The sequence below is a fragment of the Artibeus jamaicensis genome, unplaced genomic scaffold (genome assembly GCF_021234435.1).
Source record: "Artibeus jamaicensis isolate MK-2021 breed Jamaican fruit bat unplaced genomic scaffold, CSHL_Jam_final contig_354, whole genome shotgun sequence".
Classification (NCBI taxonomy): Eukaryota; Metazoa; Chordata; class Mammalia; order Chiroptera; family Phyllostomidae; genus Artibeus; species Artibeus jamaicensis.
Window position 1 is genome coordinate 4,175,041 of NW_026521803.1, and position 20,427 is coordinate 4,195,467.

General features: G+C 40.4%; 2 pseudogenes; both read left to right on the plus strand.

Moving 5' to 3' along the window:
• Nucleotides 1-121: 121 nt before the first annotated feature.
• LOC119042368 (probable ribosome biogenesis protein RLP24) lies at nt 122-599 on the plus strand (annotated as a pseudogene).
• An 11,187-nt stretch (nt 600-11,786) lies between these two features.
• On the plus strand, nt 11,787-13,118 carry LOC119042372 (spliceosome RNA helicase DDX39B-like; annotated as a pseudogene).
• Nucleotides 13,119-20,427: the final 7,309 nt, after the last annotated feature.

The window sequence follows — 20,427 nt, forward strand, 5'->3', positions numbered from 1 at the left end:
TTCTGACATTTGAGCAATAAGCCATTGTTTTGTCATATTTTATCAGCATAGCCTTTAGCCTAAAACTGCATCGGCTTTTAGAAGTTTATTTGTTGGGTCCCCACGCACATTCAACACGCGTATGAAGAAGTGTTATTTCTGTCCCACACGCCCTGGCCAAGGCATGACGTTCGTCCGCAGTGGTCTCTCGGGTTCAGGTTCTGTGAATCCAAGTGGCGTAAAAACTTTAAAAACAAGTGCAGTCCTTGCAAGGTCAGGTGAACTAAATCCTCCGTAAAGCAGCTGGTAAAGAGCTTACAGCGGATAATTCATTTGAATTTGAAAAACATAGAAGCGAACCTGTCAAACACCAGCGAGAGCTGCGAAATAAAACGGCTGACGCAATGAATAGTCGAAGAGATCAAACAGAAACCCCAAGCTAAATTTATAATGAACAGGTTGAAGAAAAATAAAGAACTACAGAAAGCACGGGACATCAAACAAGTTAAGCAAAACATTTATCCCACACATGCAAAGGAAAGCAGTTGGAAGACGAAGTGGTACAGACACTACAAGAGGATGTGGACGGGGAAGTTGTTTCTGACAAACTTGCTGTTTAACTGCTTCTCTGAGTGCATTGGAAAATCTCCTTTAGAAACTTAGACGTTTTACGTTATTCATTTATTTTTTTCCATAAGCTGACTTGAATGAAAAGGTGATTAAAAGTGCATCTCTTCTTCATTGCTCTCCGCCAAACATCAAATACTATGGTTGCTAGATTGCATCTCACTGTTAGACCTTCACTCATAGACTCACGTAAATCATGAAAATTCTGTAAATACAAAGTGAATTGTGGACATAAAATGATCATGCCATTTGGATAAATGGGATCATGGCCCCATTTTTGTAATAACTAATGGCAAAAATTCATGGCTAGTGATATATAAAATAAAATTTTCTTTGCATTATTTTTACAACAGTATTCTTTTTATTAATGTCATAGAACGAGAGATCCATTTCAGAAACTAACAATCTGTATGATAATTAGCATCGAGTACTAGTACCTTTTGTTTTGATTTCAGTATTTTATGTTTTAGTTAATTAACATTTTAGAAGAACATAATGGCTTCATATGTTGAAGCCTGATTCTCTTGGACCACTTCTACCTGGTTTAGCTGCGAGGGTGGGCAGGTGTGCATGGTGGGTGTGAGAGCTGAGTAGTCGTTCCTGAAATGGCACTTTGCTCTCCAGTTTCCACTTTGGAGAAAATCCTAACGTGAGATTCCTGGTAGAACAAGCTTCATTTTTCCAGCTCAATGATGACTTAGAAGCAGAGGAATCCAGAGCCTTTGAAAAATTTTTGTGTCCTTTTTAAAAAAAAAAGTTAATTGTTTGGGGGAAAATTGAATTCATGACCAGAATATCTATACATTATTTGCACATAAAATCATTTCTATAGTGGGTGCCTACATATTATTTAAAGGTACTAAAGATAAAATATTGATCACTTGGAAGAAAATAACTTCACCTGCATACGCTACTGAAATAGGAGATATATTTAAAGAAAAATATATACTTAATACTTCATGTTTCTGTACATTACTATGAGTATGTTAAGAGTATTAAGTAACTCTGTTTTTATATTTTTTAGAACAGAATTTAGAATAAATTCTTAGGGTTATATAATTATACAGTAATAGCTAAATTTTTATTTCAGTATTGCTAATAAAGTAGACTGATCACTGATTTAAAAAAAGAATTCTGTTTGCTGAATTAACAAATATTTATTGAGCACTACCTTAGTCAGTTCAGGCTCCTCTTCTAGAACACCATAAACTGGGTGGCACCATAAACTGGGTGGCTTCAGCAACAGAAATTTGTTTCTCACAGTTCTAGAGGCTGGTAGTCCAAGATCAGGGTGCCAGCGTGGTTGGGTTCGGGTGGTGAGTACCCTGTTCTTTTAATTTTTTAAATTTATTTATCTTTAGAGGGGAAGGGAAGGAGAGAGGGAGAGAAACATCAATGTATGGTTGCCTTTCCTGCGTCCCCTGCTGGGAACTGGCCTGCACGAACCGGCCTGCAACCCCGGTATGTGCCCTGACTGGGAATCAAACCGCAATTGTCTGGTTCGCAGGCCTGCACTCAATCCACTGAGCTACACCAGCCAGGGCTGTTCCTGGTTTTCTGACAGCTGCTTTCTTGTTGGGCCCTCACATGGCAGAGAGAGAGGAAGCTCATTCCATTCCGTCCACAGTAAACACCTACTAAGTACCAGGTACAGTGCTCTCTACTAAGGGCACAATGATAACAAAATAAACAAGGTCCTGCTCTAATGAAGTGTGCAGCCCAGCAGGGAAGAGAAGTGACAAGCAAACACACAGTCATAGAAGAAGATAAGCAAAGTTAGGAAAGGTTATTAGTTAAAGTTTCTGAGGAGGGGCCATTTCAGCTAAGGCTGGAAGGCTAGGAATGACCAGCATGTGAAGAGTAGGGGAGGGATAGTTAGGTATGACTTATGGCAAGATTCTGTAAGCACAGGAGCAAAGTTAGGCCTCAAGGAGGGTCTTTAGTTGGACCTGGGTTTGTCTAGTACCCCTAGAGGAGAAAATTGGAAATAGGTGAAAGCCAATGTCTTGGCTCAGTGTTCTAGTTCTCTTGCTTTCTAAAAAAAATGCTGCTTATGATGGCATCTTTGAAATCTAATGATTGTGTGGACTGAATGTTCTGTTCCCCCCAAAATTGATGTGTTAAAGTCCTAACCTCCATGGTGGTGGTTTTAGGAGGTGGGGCTTTTGGAGGTGGTTATGTCAAGAGAGTGGAGCTCTCATGAACAGGATTAGTGGCCTTATGAAAGAGACCCAGAGCTCTCTCTTCCCACAATGTGAGGCTGTGATAAGTGCAACCCAGGAGAGGGTCCTCCCCAGAACACAACCTGATCTTGGACTTCCAGCTGCCAAAACTGTGAGAAATAAATTTTGTTGATTATAAGCCACCTAGTATATGCTACTTTATTATGGCAGCCTGAACGGACAAACGCAATAGTATGTCTTCAGAGAGTCATATGTCAGTGATAAAAAAAAGACGATTAACACCCGTATTTCTTTCCTTATGAAGCTCAGATACCACAGGGTAGAGGCTGGGGGAAAGGAAGTGGTAATAAAAGCAAACTTTAAAATAAAAGCGGCCATCTGTTGAGGGCTTCTTATAAGAGATTTATAAGGGATTTAGAGTATCTCACTTACCCTTACAACAAACCAGTGAACTGGTATATCCATTAGAGACTTGCTCATGTGCAAATAATAGAAAACCTCAAGGACAGTGGATTAAATAGAGAAGGAAGGGGAACATTTTTCTCATACAAGGGGGGACCCCCCCCAAAACGGACTTATCTTCTGGAAAGTAGACCCCTTGTAGTACAGGCTTCCCCACTAGGTGAATGTTCTAGGAGGCCATCCGTATTAGTGTACCAGCTGGCCTTGTAAGAGGCTGCATTCGGCTTCAGTGAATTTTTTTCAAGACTCTTTCAACACGTTTGCCCATTTCAGGTTGGGTGATTTACAAGCGCACCTGCCCACACCACTCTGACTGATCAGCAGTTTTTGACCAAAAACAGCCTGACCCCCATGAGCCACCCTCCCTAATTACCTGCTCTTACCCCAAGTGACTTTTTGTCTCCCCGGATGGATAAAGTCCTAAAAGAGAAACGTTTGGCTGACGTGGAAGAGGTAAAACAGAAAATGATAGAAGCGCGGAACAGTATCAAAATCAATGAGTTCAAAAACTGATTCGAGCAGTGGAAAAATGTCTCGATAAGTACAGAGTACTGTGAAGATGACTGGAGTTTAAACATGTAGGAATAAATACACAATTTTTAATAAATAAATTCTGGTTTTGGGGGGTCCCCACTCATATAACAAGAACTTCGAAGGTATGCAGTCCAGGGCTAGGGGAGCTGCCCAGTGATGCTGCCATGGACCCCAGAATCTCTCTATAATTCTGCTCACTACTGTTAACTGTGCCCCACTGCCAGTTCTAACCATAAGAACAGCAGCATCTGGAAAAACTATACAGACATTGGTGTTAACTATCTGCTACTGTCATTATTACCAAAAATACAAGGTCTGCCCAGGAAGTATCCAGCCATGTGCTTTGAAAAATAGAGACATTTATTGAATAAGTTACATGATACAAGAACTTTTGTACATAGGTCAATGACACCTCAGTCCCCTTCCAAGAAGCCACCTTGAGACCTCACACAGTTCTCCCAATCACCGTGAGCTGGCCCGTTGTATTTTCCTGAATCTCATGGATGGTCTGAAATCTCTTCCCTTTCAAAGATGATTTTAGTCTTGGAAAAAGCCAAAAGTCGCAGGGCACCAAATCTGGGCTGTAGGTGGGCTGAGTCACGAGGGTGATTTGACGTTTCGCCAAAAAAACTCTGCATGTGACATGATGCATGAATGGGCATGTTGTCATGATGAAGCTGCCAATTACCTGTTGCAGTCACCTGTGTCCTTCTGAGTTATCCCAAGAGTTTCCACAGAAGAATGTTCAAGCTTAATGTAAAATTTTAATGCAGACTATTTGCTCTGCTCACTCAGTCAGTTTTAATGCAACAACCACACAGTACACATGTGCATTCAACGGTTTCTACTGCCCCCACTGACTAGTGCACTGAAGTCATCATTGTTCACACATGCGCATTCCAGTCCACTCTCCTTGGCTGCCAGGTTACATTGATGCCACACAAACCATTCTCATTATATTAACAATGGTTGGACTTTTTCCAGACAGACTTTGTATTTACCACCAAAACTTCTACCCTAAATGATAAGGCTATAAATAATTAGAGGACATATTTTTGGTCCTTGACAGAGTTACAAATGAGTTCAATGAACTAGAGCTGAATAAAAGAAGATCAGTAACAATGCAGATTACAGTAGGTTTTGTACCAAATGAATGACTGCAACAATTTATGTGCTAAAATTTCCAAGGTTGGAGAGATTAGTATTATAGACTGTATAAACTAAGAAAGTTTTAGAGACCATGCAGTGAGAAGGCAAGAGACACAAGGCTGTGGGAGTGGAAGAAAATATCCTCTAAAGTCAAAGTTATTTGGGCTGGTCTAATAATCAAACAGACGTAAGACAGACTAACAAGATAAAATAACCAAATTTGATACATATATATGTTAACTGTGCATACATGAGACATGCACGGGAGTGTCAAAGACAGAAAAGAAAAATTAGTGTATATAACACTCTGAGCTAGGGATGAAGTAAGGAGCCTTGGGGGCTTTAAAGGGCCATCTGAGGAGGAGCACATGCTTAGTAATTAGTAGTCTGCCCTGCTCTATAGATGGAGAAAAGCATGTGATTTCAGATAATCTCTCACTATGGGCAAGGCCCCCAATTCAAGTTCTTCTAGGCAATTAAAGGAAGGACAGAAATTCCTCTTGAGACCCCAGCTAAAGACCTTTAGCTCTAAACAAACTGCATACCACAGAGGCACATCTTGGGGCCGCTCTATCTGAAGCCCTACAAAGCGAATTGTTCAGCTGAGCAGAAACTGTAATCCAGGGACAGTGAATCTTAATCTGTTGTCCTTGCTTTATAACACTGTTACCAGTAGATATCAAGGAAGGCTTCCTGGAGGAGGTGGGCTTTAAACTGAGGCTGGAAGGGAGGGAAAAACTTAAGCAATTAAAAGCAGAGAAGTAAGGTATTTCAGGTAGGAAGAATATCACCCTAAGGGCTGCAGACCCAGGAGTGAGCATAAAGCTTCCCAGCAGTGACTCATGAGTCTGACTGGTATGCGGAAGGAGAAGAGGGCAACACAGCTGGAGGCAAATACAGTGGGCTCTGTTCTAGCTGGGGACAAGGCTGGGGACACTTCTGAATGTCATGTATATTTCTTCCCATAGTTATATGGTACAATAGCTATATGGCATGACAGCTATATAGATCTACTCACTGAATAGATCCATCTTTGCTTTTACTTTAGGCCACATTCATGTATTTGTATAACTAAAAGCAGGTCCAGATGCCTGCCAGTACAAAAGTCACTACTCAAGAGGTAGGTGTTGATGTACAGGAAAGTGGTTTATTTCCATGTGCCAGCAACCTGGAAGATGGAGGACTCACATGCCAAAGCCCATCTCCACATCTCAGTGCACGCAGAGGTTTTTATAAGAAGGGAGAGGGAAAAAGAACAAAGAGTTCAAGGGAGAGGGTAGAAAAGTTCTCTACATGCAGACTAGCACAGTCCATTCTGATAAGGCGAGCGATGGCCTGGTGTGCATCGTCCTGGTTGAGTCATTCAGGCTTCACATCATCCTCACTCGCACGGATGAAGTTCGGCAAATCTCTCAGAGCTGAGATGCCGAAAGGTGGGAGTCTGTATCTTTTGAAATTAGCTCCTAGGATTCTTATATTAACATGCTGTTTATCTGTAAGACACAAACTGGTCAGAGTCAGCACTTACAGAAAGAATGTCAAAAGAATAGTGAGGTGGGTTAGAATTCCCCACTGTTACAATTTTCCACTGCTCCATTTATTTGTGCATCAAATATTTATTAACTTCCCTTCTGCAATGTGTTCTATACTATGTTAGATAGTTTTGAAGCAATAATAACAAACTAGCCAAACAAACCATGTATCAGACAGTCAAGTATAATGGAGAGGGACATTTGAAAGGACAAAGCCAGCCCCATTTGCTGTTGTGGCACCATTTGCCTAGCAGGCCTGTGACCTGGTTAAACTGCCATTTTCCTCTTCTGAGCTTGTCCCCAGGACTGGAAATTATTGGAAGCAAGAACAGAACAGGCTCCCTACAGCCACAGGCAGAGATAACACTGAAACAAACTGCAACCTCTGTTACAACTCCAGAAAAGCCCAGGGGCCACAAACAGCAGCAAAACTTCCCACCCTTTTTCAATCCAATTATAACCCAATGAAAGATCAAAGCCCCCCACCCCTGAACCCTGGTGTACCTCTCCACACTCCGCCCCTCTCCTTTTTTTAGAGAGTGAATAAAATCTTTACTTTCTACAATGTCTTCTCTTTGTGAGTTCTTTCACCGCCCATGACACTGACCACCCTAATAACATGGAGAAAGTTTTAGCAAACACAGCATTATTAGGAGGTTTCACTGAGTACAACTCAAAGTGTTGGTAAGACTCTCTGAAGCGGAGGGGGCTAGCTTCCCAGGAGTCTTCTGCTTGCAAAACAGTAACAATGTACATTTTCCTCCCTGATGCTGAAATAGAAGAGGAGCCTGGCATGGCCTTCTACACAGTGCTCTAAATTTAGACTCAAATCTAAGAACAGGAGGACAGACTAAGTGTTTCTGTTGTGAATTCCATATTCCCAGTCTGAATTTTCCTTGAATATCCTGTAGAAACCTTTCAAAACACACCCCATGTCTTTCCTCAGATCCCAGGCTGCCTCTGCTTCCAAACTATAGACACATGGAGTTATATTTTCTGGCACAGAATCATTAGAAAATTCCAGAGAGTGTGAGGAGACATTAAATCCAGAATGAAAGGAGGTCATTTGGTGGCGATAAGGACAGCTCTGGAGATTTTTCTCCACAGCGTTCCTCACCCCCACCTCCAAACGGCTCCTGTTTCTCATTTAATGCAGCTGATTTCTGACTGTGTGCAGAAGCATGGGGTTCTCTCCTATTGTTTTCCTCCTGGCTACTGGGGCTGCAGAACAAGTTGCCCCAAAATGTTCCTGTGTGGTATGCAGACTGTTTTGAGCTGTAGCTGCAGGCTCAAGAGAAACTTCTGCCCCTCTCTTAACTACCTAGAAGAACTTAAATTAAGGGCCTTGCCCGTAATGAGCCATTAACAGACATAACCTCTTTGATCATCTAACGGCAGGACTGGACAGACTTCTATTTAGTAGACATCTGCTCTTCTCATTGTCCTGCAGTGACCCTTTGCATCTCCGAAGGCACTCACCTCATCTCTAGCCCAGGATGTTTCTATCTCTGAACCTCACCTGCATGCGGGGTCTCTGACTCCCTCCTGCATGTGAAGTTCCCCTACTTACGTAGGTATTAAACGTGGTTATCTTCTCTTGCTAATCTGTCTCCTGTCTATTTGATTAGACCAGATAGAAGAAACTTTAGGGTAGAGGAAAATTTGTTCGTCCCAGACACTACTCCTCTGTTTGTGCCTGGTCTTCATCTTTTCCCTTCTGGATAAAACAGAAAGTCTTAGTAGCCTGTGGCGTGTTTTTGGAAGGAGAATGGACAGGGAGTGGGATGTACTGGCTGGGGGTAAAAGGACAGTTGGGAATTGAAGTTGTTCCAACAAGGAAGCATTTGAGAATCCCCTTTCCAACTGTCCCTTTTCTTTCTCCCTGTACTCTTTGAGACAAGTACTGTATTTTTCTCCACCCACAAATTAATAGGCACCAACTGGGCCATCCCTGAGTTCAAAAGCAGTCTACTCTCTCATAAACGTTTGTGGAGGGTACTTAGTAACTAGCCGGCTCAAGATTAGCTAATTAATTAATAACTACAGAGCACTCTAAACATGTTTAGCATTTATTTAATAAATTCTGGGGATTATTACTTAGTGACAAGAGACTCCTTTAGTGAAATACTGAACCTCAAGTTCAAATGAGAAAATAATCTACAAAGCCATATACTTTCCCCTGATTTTTCTAACACTGGAAGAAACGTGTCTATCTTTAGTAAGCCATTTAGAGAAATGTGAAGAAAAACAGAAAAAAAATTTTGTGTTGCCAAGAAAATTAATTTAATGAAGAGCTTTCGTGAGGGAGAAAATGGGGAAGGGCGCATACCATTGCTCAGAACTAACAACCCAAAACCGATAAGGAACAAAGGACGGTTTTTGAAGTCTTCAAGCAGGGAGTAAGGAGAGCAGACATGCTCTGAAAAAGCATTCTTTAAGAACAGTTCATGGTAGTCCAGACATTCCATTCAAATTAGTGGCTATTTCGGAAAGAAATAAAGACAGTAGCTGCTGAAACAGGCAATCTGGAAGCACAAGACAGTTAACATTCACAGATGGGAAATTCTCCAGACTGGTCTCAGCAACGTTGCTGGAGCCGTGAAATGCTGAGGGCTTTCTCCAGCAAGCTGGGGACAGAGTCCTTCTTAGGCAAATTAAAATCTCTCCTCCCCTCCCCTTCTAAAATTATGGTTATCTTATTTTATTGTTAACAGCATTTTTTGGCTTATAATGTAAAATACATGCTGATGAAACTTAGCACTATGAAAGAGCAGAAAAATCTCAAGGTGTTGATAATAAAAATCCTTCAAAATTTTACAGAACACATTTTCTCTAAACTCCTATCAATTGAAAACAGTGAAAAATGGTAGGTAATGCAATGAGTAGTATTTTGGGGAGAGTCTGTCTCCTAGATGACGTCAATGGACTTCAGTAGGGCAACCGTCCTAACTGCTTTTATACTGAGTTGCCCCAAGCAGGGTGAACCGCCCGGGACTGGAGAGAACCCGGCAAAGACAGGACAACATGCACTGCTGAGATTTCTGCTCCAGCAGCATTTGGACACGTTGGCCTCCCACATCCCTGGTTTTATGGCCTTGTCAGCACATGACCAGTGAAAATCAGGAAGTCCATGGAACGACTGGAATAGTTTTTGTTCCCAGGGATAAGAATTATAACCACTGATTTAGAGCAATGCAAACAAACCTAAATAAAGTGATTTAGAGATAGGTACATTATGAGTGACTTATTAGTTAGAACAGTGCTCCTGCTTCTACTGCTTCCTTTTATACTTCTGGCCTATCTCACATTACTCATTCTTCTTCATCATTTAAAAGGGTTTATTACAAAGAACCTGTGCAACTCTTTGATGAAAAGAAACCATTCCTTGCAGCTTATAAGGGAAGTTGTAAAATGTAAAAGTTTGTTTTACAAGAGATTAAGGTAAACTTATAAAGTTTGTAGGCATACAATAACATTAAAAAATACACAGACATTTTTAGTTATAAATTCATTTTATCTGTCTTTCATTTGTTTTAATTTTTATTGTGAAATAAAGACACACTCAAGCACCTATGTGCCCAAATACCCAAGTCAGCAAATAGCACATTGCCCTGCCCAAGACTCCCTGCGCGCCTCTCAGATTGCGTCCGTCTCCCCATCCTGTCTGGAAATGTCTGTTGTTTTTGTGCTTTTTTAATACTTTTTAAAATCACTTATGCTTTTATGCTTAAACAAGATATTGTTTAGAGTTGCCCGTTTATGCTACAGAATAAGAATCATACTTGAATCTTATTTTGCTCCTTTGTTCAATATTTTATTTTTTGATTCATCTGTGTTGATATAATTGTGTAGTATTTCAATTGTATGATTATAGCTTAACTTAAATCATATCTCCCACCTTCTGTGAACATTTAGATGTTTCTCACTTTTTGAAATTATGAACGATGCTGCCGTAAAAGTTCTCGTTTGTGTGACTTTGAGTGCACTTGTGCAAGAATTTTTCAAGGGCATATCCCTAACATTGGAATTTCTGGCTTTCATATATATGCATTTCCACTCTAGATAACATCAATTTGTTTTCTAAAATTGTTAAACATTTGAATTCCAACCAGCAGCATGTCTGAGTTCCGTCTGGTCTCTCCACACCCTTGTAAACACTGGGGATTGAATGGCTTTTTAAACTAGGCATTTTGATAAGTGTGTGATGGTATCTCGTTGAAGTTTAACTCACATTTTCCTGATTACTAATCAAACTAAATGACTTTTTATAAGTTTATGGATGATTTGTGCTTGTTCTTTTGTGAAAAATTTTTTTTCTTTGCTCATTTTTCTACTGCCTGCTAGATTTATTGATTCATATGAGTTTTTTACACATTCTGGATTCTAATATTTGGTTGATTATGTATGTTGTAAACATATCCTTTTAGGATAATGCTTATTTTGGTTTCAATTTATTTTCCTCTATTTATTATCTCTTTTAAAGGAGTTCTAACTTCAAATTAGTTAAATGTATCAATCTCTTCCTTTATAATTAGTACTTTTTGTGTCTTACTTAAGAAATATTTTCCTACTGAGAATTTGTTAACATATTCTTCTAAATTGTTTCCTAAACGGTATATATCACATATCATTACATATAAGTTACCATTTATTGTAAGAAACATTACAATTTCCAAAATAGTAAAATGTAAAAAAGAAAATGTACCCTTAAAATGATGATGCAAACCTGTTTTTCTTATTATAGGTCTGTAATCCAACTAAAGCTGATTTCGAGACGGTTTAGAGTAGGGTCTAATGCATTTTTCCATGTGGATAATGAACTACCTTCTCACCATTATTGAAAAGCTCATCTTGTTCCTAATGATTAAATTGCCACTGCTACAGTACATCAAGTGTCTGTACAAGCTGGGTCTGCTCCTCGGCTCTTTATTTTTTCAAGAGTCTTTTAAAGAAGAGACCTCTGTTGGGAATTTTGAGTGGAAATGCATTAAGCCTACTGATTAATTTGTGGAGAATGAATATTTTTATGAGACTGGGTCTTGTCTACCCATTAATATCATATATCTCTAAGTAGGTGTTCGTCATAACATTACGATGAAGTTTTATAATTACATAATTAAATAAAACTCTATATGAAAGTATTGCAAGGTTGCCTTCTTTGTTGCTGTTGCTGCTGCTGTATGTGTTGGTCTTGCTCCGCTCTTCTGTCAAACTAGTGTATCTTCTATTCCTTAAAGCCCCACTTTCCTCTCTTGTTTTCTGTTACTTTGTGTGAACCCATTCAGAGACCCCCTCCCTCTTATCTGCCTGTCTCCCAGTTATGGCAGAGAATGATGTGGACAATGAGCTCTTGGGTATGAAAATGATGAGACAGAGACAATAGAGGGGGGAGATGGGACTGAGGCCCCTGCCAAGAAGGATGTCAAGGGCTCCTATGTCTCCATCCATAGCTCTGGCTTTCAGGACTTCCTGCTCAAGCCAGAGTTGCTCTGAGCCATTGTTGACTGTGGCTTTGAGCATCCATCTGAGGTTCAGCATGAGTGCATCCCTCAGGTCATTCTGGGAATGGATGTCCTATGCCAGGTCAAGTCAAGGATGGGAAAGACGGTAGTGTTTGTGCTGGCCACACTGCAGCAGCTGGAGCCAGTTATTGGGCAGGTGTCTGTGCTGGTGTTGTGTCACACTCGGGAGCTGGCTGTTCATATCAGCAAGGAGTATGAGCACTTTTCTAAATACACGCCCAACGTCAAGGTTGTGGTGTTTTTTTTTGGTGGTTTGTCTATCAAGAAGGATGAAGAGGTGCTGGAGAAGAACTGCCTGTATATCATCGTGGGGACCTCTGGCCGCGTCCTCGCCCTTGTTTGAAATAAGAGCCTCAACCTCAAACATATTAAACACTTTGTCTTGGATAAATGTGATAAGATGCTTGAACAGCTCTACATGAGTCAGAATGTCCAGGATATTTTTGGCATGACCCCTTATGAGAAGCAGGTCATGACGTTCAGTGCTATCTTGAGCGAAGAGGTCTGTCTAGTCTGCTGCAAGTTCATGCAAGACCCAATGGAGATCTTCGTGGATGATGAGATGAAGCTGATGTTGCCTGGGTTGCAGCAGTACTGTGCAAAACTGAAGGACAATGAGAAGAATGGGAAGCTCTTTGACCTTTAAGTTCAACCAGATGGTGATCTTTGTGAAATCTGTGCAGAGCTGCATTGCCCTGACCCAGCTCCTAGTGGAGCAGAACTTCCCAGCCATTGCCATCCACAGTGGGATGCCCCAAGAAGAGAGGCTTTCTCGGTACCAGCAATTTAAAGATTTTCAACGACAAATTCTTCTGGCTACAAACCTACTTGGCCAAGGCATGGACATCGAACAAACAAACATTGCCTTTAACTATGACGTGCCTGAAGATTCTTATACCTACCTGAGCAGGGTGGCCAGAGCAGGCTGGTTTGGCACCAAGGGTTTGGCAATCACATTAGTGTCAGATGAGAATGATGTCAAGATCCTCAATGATGTGCAGAATCGCTTTGAGATCAATATCAGTGAGCTCCCTGATGAGATAGACATCTTCTCGTACATTGAACAAACACGATCGAGGACTCATCCCCCTCTTCTGGAATGTGACAGTCTGTCCCTCTTCAAGAGATGATACCAGGCATGAGGGTAAAGGATGCACTGCTGCCACCTACCCCTGACAACCCCCACCCCCCATGCCTTCCCTCTTTTGCATTATCCCTTCTAAACCCCAGTTCCCTTATTTGTCAGAACTTTGTTTAAAACAAAACTAAAAAACACATGTGTCTATTAAAAAAAGAAAGTCTTTGTGTGTACTGTATTCTATTAGATTGATGTCTAACTAATTTTTTTTTGATATTGTAGAAGAGGAGAAAGTTTTCCTCCACTCTTACAGGATCCCTGGCTGGGTCTGAAAATTAAACCAATGAAGATTAACAGGGGAAAAGTGTACAAATTTATTTCATATAAGTTTTACAAGAGACAGGAGGATTTGTAAGGAAATGAATACCTAAAGAAACAGTTAAACCTGTGTATTTTAATGCTAGGTATGATGAAGAATGGGCAGTGTTGTAGAAATATGATAGGTTAAGAAGTATGAGGTAATTATAGTAAACATTGCATGGCATCTTTCCAAAACTTTTATTTCTGACATATAAGGGTCTATCCAGAAAAAGTACAGCCATTGCTAATAAAACAAGAACAGTTTAGTTTGTGCAACACCAATGTAACCTGGCAGCCAAGGAGAGTGGACAGAAATGCACATGCACGACCAATGACGACTTCACTGTGCTAGTCAGTGGGGGTGGTAGGCACTGTTGAGTGAGCACGTGTATTTTGTGGCCTTCGCATTCAAAATGACTGAGTAGAGCAACAAATCTGAACCAAATTTTGCATTAAGCTTGAACATTTCTCTGCAGCAATGGTAATTGGCATCTTCATCAAAAGTACTCTCTCATGGATCATGTCTCATGTAGTCTTTTAGCCAAAATATCAAGTCACTCAGGTGACTCAACCCCACTACAGCCTGGATTTGGCACCCTGTGACTCCTGACTTTTCCCAAAACTGAAATCACCTTTGACAGGGAAGAGATTTCACACCATCGATGAGATTCAGGAAAATACAGTGGAGCAGCTGATGGTGATTAGGAGAACGGTGTGAGGTCCCAGGGTGCGTACTTTGAAGGTGACTGAAGCGTCATTGTGCCATGTACAATGTTCCTTGTATCTTCTACAATAAATGCTTCTATTTTTTCATACTACATGGCTGGATACTTTCTGGAGAGACTTTATAGGCAAATTCTAATGATTTTTTATTGTTAAACACTCATAATTTATATCAATATCTTGGAGAATCCTGCCTAGGCTGTTCTAGAACATCTGTGGCATTTGACTGCCTGCCACCAAGAAGCATAACTCCCAGTGCAAGAGTTTGGTGAAAAAGGAAAGGGATTGTTTATTTACATGTTATACAGGTTCAGAATAAAGGTAGATTTCTGCCATTAAGCCCCACTCCCTTTAAAACAATCCAAAATGCATAATTCTACCCCTTTGCCAACTCAGGCCAGTCTCAGAATACTCCAGAGTTAACTTCTTTCAGAAAAATAGAAGTCCCCAGCTCAGCACATCCAGTCACAGTTCAACAGTCCAGGCATCTCCCACTAATCCATGCTTGGTTAGATAGGTCCCCGTTCCATGTGCTCACCACAATGTCCTCCAGGAAGACTCCTTTTTCTTACTGCAGCTTTGAATCCAAAATGGTGTGGCATCTCCTTACACACCAGACCTACTTCATGGCTCCTTCCTTATAGCTGCCTTCCTCATGGCAGATGGGGGTGGCCCTTCTATACCCTTTTACACCACATGGATGTTACCTCCTCTCTCTCAGCCCTCCCTTATTTTAAATGCTGACCTGGAGCCTCCTATGTAACTTCATATCTGGCCCTTCCTACAATGTGCTATTTTGCCAGTTCCCCCATATCTTTTTAAAAATTTTTAAAAAATGTTTGTTTTCTGGAGAGAGGAGAAGAGAGGGGGAAAGAGCGGGAGAGAAAGATCAATGTGTGGTTGCCTCTCGTGTGCCCTCTGGGGACCTGGCCTGCAACCCAGGCTTGTGCTCTGATTGTGAATGAACCAGTGACCTTCAGTTTGCAGTCCAGCACTCAGTCCACTGAGCTACACCGCCCAGCGCTCCCCCTGTCTATTACCTTGTTTAAGCTGCCATCTTTAGCAAGGGCAAGAGTTGCCCATGACACTTGGACATCTGGACATTGGGGTGGGCCACCTCCCCTGGCTATGTCATGAGTCACTGAATGTTCTGAAAGTCAGAGACCTTTTGCCTGAAGCTGCAAAACAGCTATCAACTAGCTATCCACTTGCCATAGTTATGCAAAGTATCTGAAGTGCTGTATCATTCACTGCCCCCTCCCCCAACCGTGGGCTATGGGGAATATTTTTGGGGACCCCGCTTTGCACCCTGTTTCAAATAGGTTATGTACATATTCTTTTGAATTCCTGTAAATACTATTATGCCATGATTTCTTCCTTTCCCATCTATATATTTGCTTTTTCTTTTTTTAATAATTAATTTTATTTAGTTATTTTTCAAGTACAGTTTTTTGTCTGTTTTTCCCATCCCAGCCTCCCCCGCCCCTTGCTCCCCACCTCCCTCCCATTTCCACCCCCCTTAGTTCTCATCCCTGTGTCTTTCCTATTTGTTCCTCCAAATCCCTCCCCCTTTTTCCCCTTAACTTCCCTTCCTTCTCCCCTCTGGTCACTGTCCCCTTGTTCTCTATTTCAGTGTCTTTGTTTTTTTTTTCTGCTTGCTTGTTTGTTTTGTTGTTTAGCTTCCTGTTAAAGGTGAGATCATATGGTATTTGTCTTTCAGCACCTGGCCTATTTCACTCAGCATAATGCTTTCCAGTTCCATCCATGTTGTTGCAAAAGGTAGTAGCTCCTTCTTTCTCTCTGCTGCATAGAATTCCATTGTGTATATGTACCACAATTTTTTGATCCATTCATTTACTGATGGGCACCTAGGTTGCTTCCAACTCTTGGCTATTGTAAATTGTGCTGCTATGAACATTGTGGTGCATAGGTTCTTTGATACTGATGTTTTGGGATTCTTAGGATATAATCCCAGCAGTGGAATTGCTGGGTCAAAAGGCAGGTCGATTTTTATTTTTCTGTCTCCAAGGAAGACATACAGAACATTCAGAGACACATGAAGAGATGCTCAATATCGTTAGCTATCAGAGAGATGCAAATTAAAACCACAATGAGATACCACTTTACACCGGTCAGGATGGCTATCATAAACAAAGCAACCAACAACAAATGTTGGAGAGGTTGTGGGGAAAAGGGGTCCTTAGTCCACTGCTGGCGGGATTGCAGACTGGTACAACCATTATGGAAAACAGTATGGAATTTTCTCAGAAAAATATTTGCTTTTTCTTATCTCACTAACCTATTTATCACCTCTGGCACAATGATGAATAAAAGTGGAGGCAGCAGCACTTTCACCTTGTTCTCCATTTTAAAAGATGGTTCTTTAGTCCTGGTCAGGTAGCACAGTTGGTTAGAACACCATCCACATTGCCAAGGTTGCAGGTTTGGTCTCCAGTAAGGCCCTTACAAGAAACAACCAATAAGTGCATGAATAAGTGGAACAATAAACTGAAGTTTCCCTCTTTCTCTCTCTCCCTCTTCCTCTCTCAAATCAATAAATAAAAAATTTTTAAATAAATTCAAATAAAATAAATGGTTACTTATGTTGTTTGCTATAAATTTTTGTAAATATCTTTTATTTAAAAAGATTTCTTAGTTCACTACAAATTTCTTCTGAGTGGCTATTGAAGTTTACCAAAGGTTTTTGTTTTGTTTTGTTTTTGCATATACTGAGATCTTCATATGATTTTCTTCTTTAATACTTTAATGTGGTGAATTACATTATTTTTTTCTTATCTGAAGCTAACATTGCATTCTTAGGTAGACAAATTTAGTTATGATGTATCATTTTGCTGGATTCAAATTCCTGAAATTTTGCTTAGGACTTGTGTCTATATTTATAAGTGAGATTGGCTGGAAATGGCTGTTTCTCATACTCTCCTTGTCAGATTTTGGTATAAGGTTATGTATGCTACCCTCATAAAATGAGTTAAGGAATAATCTCTTTTTTCTATACTCTAAAATATTGTGTGAGATTAAAATGATTTATTTCTTGAATGTTTGGTAAAAGTCACCAGTAAAAGTGTTTCAGCCCAGATTTTCCTCTGCAGAAAATATTTAATAATAATAGATTCAAGTTCTTGAGTGGTTATGAGTCTATTTTGGTTTTCTATATTAGTTTTATGAAATTTTATTTCTTGGAATTTTCCCACTTCATCTAAGTTTTCAAATTAATTGGCTTAAAAATGTTCACAAAATTATCTTACCTCTGTAATTTCTACATCATGTGTGATTATAGCTTTTTCTTTATTCCTGGTGTTGTTGTTTTACATTCTCTTTTTTCCTTAATCGTTTTCCACGACAGGCTTATAGAACTTATTAGTCTTTCACAATTCCAGTGTTTGGCTCGATTGGTCCTTCCTATTGCATGTTTGTGTTCAATTTTATCTTTCTTATGTTTTATTGGACTTCATTTTGCTGTTCTTTTCCTAACTCTTTTGCTCTTTGTATTTCCAACCATTTTCTCTTCTAATACAAGCTTTTAGGTCTATAAATGTCCCTTTAACTCCTTGCTCAGTTTCGCCTCTCAAGCTTCCACATATAGTATCAAATGCTTGGTACATAGCATTGAAATATCGTCATATTTCCATAATTTTTTTTAAATCCTGAATTTCCAAACAAATAGACTTTTCTAGTTATCTTTTAAGAAACTGATTTTTGACTTAATTGAATTGTGAGAATATCATATAAAGTTTTCAAAATTTGTTGAGATTTGCCTGAATGGATTTTGGGGTTCCAGTTTTATTAAACTCCTGCCTCAAGCAGACACTAGGTTTTCACTCCTGCTCCCAAGGACCCCAAGGGTGCAAAAACCAATATTCAAATTCACTGCATCCAGCAAATACCTTCCAGTCAAAAGCTGGCTTTGGGTTCTGCTTACGTCTGTGGGGTCTGGCCTTTATTCTGTCCTAGTGCTATTTCTTAACCTCTTACCAGTTTATAGACACCTTCCAGAATATATTTTAACTAGTATTTTTATAACCATTATATTTACCCAGTATTTCTATTGCTGTTTTCAGTGAAACTTAGCCCAGAAACTCAAGCTAACATATTATTAGAAATGAAAATCCTCATTTATTTTTTATCAGATATTCATTGGGCACCAACTATGTACAAAATGAGTTATGACAGTGATCTCTACAAGGTGCACTAGTAGTGTGAGAAAAAGAGACATCGATTGTGTAGGACCGTAGAGATAACTAATGGAAGGTGATGGAAATTGGAGACAAAGCCCAGGGTCACTGCTTACTGACTCTCAGGCCCGAGGTAAGTCACTTAACCTCTCTGTGCCTCAGTTCCCACGTCAATAAATTGGTGTTAAATACAGCATCTACCTTAGAAGTCTGTAGCCAAAACTACTAGAAGTGCTAGGCATATAGTAGTGATTCAGACAGTGCTAACTAGTCTTTGTCCTCATAGAAGAGATGTTAAAGCTGGAAACAACAACAAAAATTTCCCTAAGGCTTAATCACCTCTCCTGGGAAGTGCCAGAGGGAGGGCATAAGACCACTCCCCTTCCAACTCTTAGCTGGGCAGACTGGATTCTTACTCTAGGGGAAATCCTTCCCCCTTCTGGATTCCCTCAAATAGATCCTTTCTTATGGGCTCTCTCCCTGCTGATTTAGATTTTGGAAATTAAAGACAGGAAGGAAATATCTTGCAGGCAACTTCTGCTTTCCAGAAGTTCCTTGAGACAAGCAGAATGCCTCAGTGCATTTCTCATAATGGGGAAAAGAAAGAGGAAATACATGGAGCAATATAGAAGTAAATTTAAAAAAAAACTTTCCCATTGTAAAAGGAATGGCTAAAGGATATTGGCCACAAGAAGCAGGAGAGATTTGAAAGAAAAGGAGCACTCTGGATGCCATTCTAGGGAACTTGAACTTTTTCCTCTAGGTTCTGGATTTTCAATAATTTGTGCTATGGTCAGATCTGCAGTTCAGGGTGGAGGCTACTTAGAATTGTAGGAGAATGTAGGGCAGAGAGACCAGCTTGAATATTCCTGCAATGGATCATTAGAATACAGAGTAAGGTAGAGCTTGATTGTCTGCAGAGAGTTTAAGAGAGCAGAAATGACAGGACTTGATGGACATGGAATGGGAGTGGAGGGCAATGAGACTGTCTCCTACGTTTCTGGCCAGGATGACTAAATGTGATGATGGTGCGATTAGCCAAAATAGCAGATTCAGGAGAAGCAGGTTTGAAAGCAAATGTGATGGGCCTGAATTGACGTCACTGTAGACCATGCTGGTGGGAATGTCGAAAGTCACTGGGCACAGGCATGTGTGTCTCTTAGAGATGTTCTGGCTGATGAGAGGAAGCAGTTTCAAGGAGGAAATTGTGGTCAGTATTGTCTTTCCTTATTGAGACCGTGAGAAAGAGGACCTGAGAGGGATCCATTGTATTTGGCAACCCGAATGTTGTTGGTGACTTTAGTCTGGGCTGTTTCAGGGGTGGAGGAGGAGCAGAAGAACTACTGTGAAGAAGTTAAAAATTTTGATACTCCTCTCCCCAGGTAGCTTGTCTAGGGAGAAAGTTGTGAGATCAATTGGGAGCTTGAGGGGAAATAAAGGGACACAAAGCCTACTTCTCCTCTCCTCCTCTTTAGTCTTTACTCCCTCCTCCCCCCACCTTCTTCTTAAGTGATAGAGCTGGAGGGTACTGGAGTCAAAGGACAGGTAAAGGAAGAGATTCCTTCCTCTGACTTTCCAGTAGATAGGTGGGAATTCAGTGGCTTGCCACACACTACTTAGGTGTCAGGGGCAGGAAGTGTAGGGAAATCATGCAACAGATATTTAATGAGTATCCAGTTTGTTTAAGTGGTGGAGTAAAGTAGGTAGACACCAGAGAATGAGGAAATCTGGAAATGGGAACCAATCATTCAGGGTGAGGTATTAAATCTAAAGTTGGAGGAAGTGAGGAATGGATATAGCTTCCTGAGTGACAAAGGGAAGAAAGAAAGCTTGGCAGAACATTTCCCTCCCAAGGCAGGAGGTAATGAAAATCAGTCAGAGAAACATAAAAGTCTAAGTGGGAAACAGGGAAAAAAGGAAAGAAACTGAACACCCACGGCATGTTGCAGGTTCAAGATACTAAGCTAAATTAGGCATTTCATAGGTAATTGTGTGAAATCATCAAATCGATCCCGTGAGAAAGGCATTACTGTTTCCATTTTATTGATGTAGAAATTGAGGATTCTGCTTTTTTTTTTCTCTTTA